This window comes from Silene latifolia, chromosome Y (assembly GCF_048544455.1).
Source record: "Silene latifolia isolate original U9 population chromosome Y, ASM4854445v1, whole genome shotgun sequence".
In the NCBI taxonomy this organism is placed as follows: Eukaryota; Viridiplantae; Streptophyta; class Magnoliopsida; order Caryophyllales; family Caryophyllaceae; genus Silene; species Silene latifolia.
Window position 1 is genome coordinate 294,299,057 of NC_133538.1, and position 6,123 is coordinate 294,305,179.

Below are 6,123 nucleotides of genomic sequence, written 5' to 3' on the forward strand. Positions count from 1 at the left end.
TATATCGGTAATGATTGGTGACTAGAGTTTGACATTATCGTCGTGTGACGGTGGTGATCGTTGACCCCTAGGTCATACCTATAGGGCAATACTCTTAATTGATCATTTAATTAATCGTATAATGTTACGAGTTAATTAAATTACTTGAAAAATTGACGGACGATTTTGGAAGTAAAATTTACGTATCAAATTGAAATGTGATTAAATGAGATACGGTCTGAGTAATTGAATTGTATCATTACTCGGATGAAATTATTGTTTAAAGAAACAATCGGAATTGAATGAATTATTATAAATACAATCTGTTGTGATTTATAAATTGGTAAAATATTTTGGCACAAGTAATTATGAAATTACTAAGTCGATTTTTGTATGTGACGTATTTTTATTAATACGTTGATTTTTAATATGTTAAAAATACATAACAAATTTATGTGACATGTGACATGTGACATATTGACAATTGACAAAAATAATATGGAATCCATATTAACTAAAAGTGCCGAAATATTAGAGGAGTATTAGGCTAAAATTGTGTTTATATTTTAAATAGAAAACATAATGATTAAATAGCTAGAGTAGCCATGCAACCCTATTTACTTTGTGAAGACAAATATGGGCATGCATTGGCTCCCCTAAAGCTCCTCCCCCCACCGGTTTTTCCTAGAGCATTTAGAGAGTTTTTCTCCTCTAAACTATTCATTCATTCACATTCATAATTTCTAGTGTAAGAAATAAAATTTTCTCTCTACATTTTAATGATAAATTAGAGAGATAAAATACTCCAAAATTCCTTCTCCTCTACCCGGTTTTAGGAGCTAAAAACCAAACATTTTTGGTTTAATTTTTCACAAGATTAATATTATACTAGATCAAATAATATTAATTAGATTAAGGGTTAGCTTTGGGTATTATTCCTAAGGAGAGATCCTACACTTGGATCTTGTTCTTCCATTAAAGGAAAGCTCAAGAACAAAAGAAAAGGAGATTTCTTTTGTGCCCATTTGAACCGAAATTTCAATGTAAGGATATGATTTCTTCTCTATTTTATTATATTGTTTGCATGCATAAAATCCGCATTTATTTTTATGACAAATTAATTTCGACATATATGAATATGTTTGTATGTATATGAATCTACATTTCCTTCACTATTTTCCTTTTGTAGACCACTTTTATTTCTCATAACAAATGGCCGCACCAAACACCAACGCCACACCTCTCACTAATGCTTCATGGCTCCAATCCTTCATGGATCGTTGTAAACTTGAAAAGAATGGGTCAAATTTCTCCGATTGGGATGCCCAACTCATATTAGCCACCCAAGGTGACGACAAGCTTCGTTACCTCACCGAGGCCTCTCCACCCGAACCTAATGCTAGGTCGAGTGCCGCCACTAGGGAAGCATATGAGGCTTACCACAAAAAGTCCGCCGCAATAAAAAATGTGTTGATTTTTGCGATGGAGGCGGACCTCCAAAGGAGAGCCTTTAAAATGGGCACCGCTAATGAAATTTATTCCAAGCTTGTGACAATGTTTTCACAAACTCCGAGGATCGTCCAATATGAGGCGGCCTCGGCATTCTTTGATCTCGACATTAAGGAGGGCCAAAAGGTTAGCCCTCACGTGCTCAAATTGATGGAGCTAGTCGAGACTTTGAAGATTCAAAAGGTTGAAATCCCCAAAGAGCTCATTGTAGATAGGATTCTACACTCCTTATCCAAAGTCAAGGCATATGTTCAATTCTGGGTGAATTTTAACATGCAAGACAAGGACGTGTCTCTTTAAGAGTTGCACAAGTTACTTGTGCAAGCCGAAAGAGACATGGGGTTAAATGTTAACCCACCTAAGGACGTGCTTAACATAAGCACCAAGAGCAAGGGGAAGTTCAAGAAGAATGGGTAGAAAGGTAAGAAGCAAGCTCCCACTTTCAGCAAGGCTAAGACTTTTGAAGCTACCACTTCCAAGACCAAGAAGGGTCCTCTTGATAAATGTCATTATTGTAATGGTGTTGGACATTGGAAAAGGAATTGTTCCAAGTATCTTGGTGACATCAAAGCTGGAAAAATCACTCCAGTAGATAAATGACTATCCTTTCTTTTATGTTTCTAATTCAACTATGGTATTGTGATACAAAGTTGTGATAGTGTTTCCCCTTTTTATTGTAAATAGGGCCTCCACCAAGCAAGGACAAGGGAAAAGAAAAGCAAGCTTGAGAAATCATGAAGGAGCTAGGAGTAGCTACCGATAAAGCTTGGCTTTTATTATTGTCTTATTTTATGTTATGTTTCAGATTTTTAGAACTATTTTGATTTCCGTGTTCGACATGGAAATGGTTGATCCTTTCTAAACAATTGTTGTATTTTGGATTATGGTGGCTTGGTTTGCAACCCAAGTCACCCCTTTTATCGTATTTTCTTTCTTCTAAAAAATTCGTCTTTATATGCTTGCACATAGAAACATATGATCATCCACTTAAAGTGATCTAATAGACAACTATAATGACGGGATTCCTTATATGTCCACAAGCTTAAGGCTTGTGTATGATCATTTATAAAGTGATGTTGAGTTGATGAACTCTCTTGAAGGAATGTCAATCACCAAGTACACTTATCAAATCTAAAACAATTAGTCAATCTATGAGATAGTCCTCCTTATACTTCAAAATCATTATTTGTGTCTCATAAACTATCTTTGAATCTCTAGTGTATTTATTCTAAAGATAGAGTGGGAGAAAAATGAAGACGCAAAGAACACAAAGCAAATTTGTATACTTGAGTAAATGAGATCTACGAAAGAAAGAATGATTTGTATACCTATATAGATAGTGTACACGAATAGATGAGATCTATGGTCTCGAATAGATGAAATCTACATGACAAAAGAGACCAAGTGAAGTAATCAAAAGAATATGTTCTCAAGATAACTACACGAGGAGACCAAAAGAAAGTTTTGGAAGAAAATGACTAATGAAAAGACTTATCAAGAGATTTTGCAAGTATATGAACAACATTTGACCAAGATTTTCAATATTGATATTTACTTAAGAGCCTAAATGAAACAAAGTTGCATCCTCGAAAGTAAATGAGATTTATGACTAAAAGTTACAAACAAAGATATGCCGATATCTACAAAAGCTAAATTAATTGTTAACCACGCTAGTGTCATTACTTAACCTCATTATGAAAATGAAATGGTTAAACCCCCTTCCGGAAAAGGGTATTTTGAGAAGGACGTATATTAAATGAAATTCACATTTAAATAATGACATTGCTACGCGTCATTATAAAATGAATGAGTTAGAGATTAAAAATATCTTTCCATAAGTTTAAGATTGAAACCTTTTCTAAATAGGTATTTTGAAAAGATATGTTGGGAACATTTGGTTTTATCTTAATAACTTGGCAAAGCAAAATATATTTCAATTCTTGAAATGTTTCGATTGAGTAGTCAATTGCGAAACATGTGGAATTGAGTGGGAGTTTGAAATTATCATGTGAAGCCATGGAATTTAGTGGGAGCAATCATCTTGTAAAATTTATAACTCATTACTCATTGAGAATGACGAGCTGATACTATCTTTCACAAAGAAGTATTTGAGTTTTCAATTCTGGATGAAAATGGACTATGATGAATCTAATCACATCATGGGATGTTGGATAGGTATTGAGATATACACATCGAATCAACGAGAAACATAGGTTATTCATGTCAATGAAAATGGAATTGCCATTAGCAGTAATGGTCATTCATTGAACCTAAGAATGGTTGATCACATGATTATAAATTACTAATGTTTCCGCCATTAGAATAATCATGAACATGTCCAATAATGAATCATATGCATAAGAGCATGATGAATCATTGGCAAGCCATAGAAGAATCGTCATGAATTCTCGAGGAGAACTAATGAGCGATTCCAGTGTTGGACAGAACACTCTGTTATGTGACAAGAGGTTGCACATATTGAAGTTTGAACACACGTAAGGATTTATGAAAATCCTAAGCTATTCAAGCTAAAAGGAGAAATAAAAAGTTTGGAAAGATACTTAGTTAAAGTACGAAGTTACTCAAAACTAATATTTTCTAATATGTTAGGACTTATGAGAAGTTCTAGGCTAATCATCTTGACAATTGTTGCAAGACCCTACAAAACGTATACCTAGTGCAATGCGAGTTGGTAGCACACTTGACCAGTGCAAGTTATATCATCCACCACAAATTCGTTGGTTATGTGATAAACAACAAGAAAGTTTTTTCCAGATAAAAAACCCAAACCTAGGTTGGGAACCTATATGTGTACTTTGTAAGGTTCATGCTATGAGAGATTACATGAATATAAAGGAAAATGCAATACAAGAAGTATGAACACATGGACACATGGTATGTTAAACTTCTATTCCAATCGACTAGTGTTTACACACTTATGATATACATCACAAGGTTGTAATATGGTATTGACTACCCGAATGTGATGTCGACATTCGTCGTTTGAGTTATTATTAACTCACCTTATACTTTGTTACATCCAAACGGGTTGTAGAGACAATTGAACCCTGTTAAAGTGAACACGGATTAGCATTGTATTCGCCCATAGTCACTTACAGGAGGTGACGTCTCGAAGTGACTAGAGTGTGATGCGATTGATGGCAAGTTCAAGTGCCATGGAGTCATGTGTGATGACTAGTCGATCACATAGGCAGACTGTTAGGAACACTTTGTCGGGCCTTATGACTGCTTATAGAGTTCTGGCAAATTTATTTAGCATGGTCGTGGTGAGAGCTACTATAGTATTCTAATCAGTTGATTCTTTTGACTAAAGACTGTTCGCCTAAGATGGCACAGTTTCAGATTAACTTTGATTTGTGTTACTACGACTTTCGTAAATGGGGTCAAATGGGCATATTTTGGGTTATGATGGTTGTGGCTAGTCGAAGGGAAAAAGTGCGATAGGAATTGTCCACCCCTTGTCAGGGTTATAATAATATCTCAGGGCCACTCGAGGAGTAATGAACTGGAAATGTGTGGCCACGCTCGGATGATATCTATGGTAGATGAATCCGGTCAATCAGTTATTCTCCAGATCGAGGAAACCACTCTCGATATGATCACTTGCAAGTACGACCTGAAAGACACCTTGCATTGAGTGGGAGATAGTAATAGGACAAGAGAATTGGTGACGCACACTTGTCGAGGACAAGTGGGAGATTGTTGGAATATGTGTCCTCCAACAATAATGCGATCATAACTGTCGATCATAATGATCACATGTTTAAGTCTCATTTTAAGAATACATGTGGGAAGTAATATTTTACTGTCAACTGGTCCACACATATCGGTAATGATTGGCTTACTAGAGTTTGACATTACTGTCGTGCGACAGTGGTGATCAGTTGATCCCCTTAGGTCATACATAAAGGGTAACACTTTTAATTGATTATTTAATTGATCGTATGACGATACGGGTTAATTAAATTACTTAAAATTGACGGACGATTTTAGAAGTAATATTTACATGTCTCATTGTAATTTGATTAAATAAGATACGGTTTAAGTGATCGATTTGTTTTATTACTTAGATGAAATTATTGTTTACGGAAACAATTAAAACTGAATGAATAATTTATTATAAATACAAGATGTTGTGATTTATAATTGGTAAACCATTTTGTTACAAGTAATTGTGAATTACTAAGTCGATTTTGTGCATGTCGTATTTTAATTAATACGTGGATTTTTAATATGTTAAAAATGCATGACAATTTTACATGACTTGTGACATGTGACAAATTGATAAATTGACAAAGATAAAATGGAATCCATTTTATCTTAAATGGACCGAAATAAAGGGTGTATTAGGCTAAATATTGTGTTGATTATTTTAAGTGGAAAGCATAATCATTAACCTAATGGATAGCCATGCAAACCTAGTTGTTTTTGTGAAGTGCACCTTGATCATGCATTGGCCATTACCACCCCACCCCACCCGGTTTTGTCATAGAGCAAGGCCAAGGTTTTTTCTCTATAATTTACCTAATATACAATATATGCAAAACTAGTGTATTATTTCATTCTCTAACACATCTAAAATATAGAATTTTTAGAGAGAATATTACTCCTTCT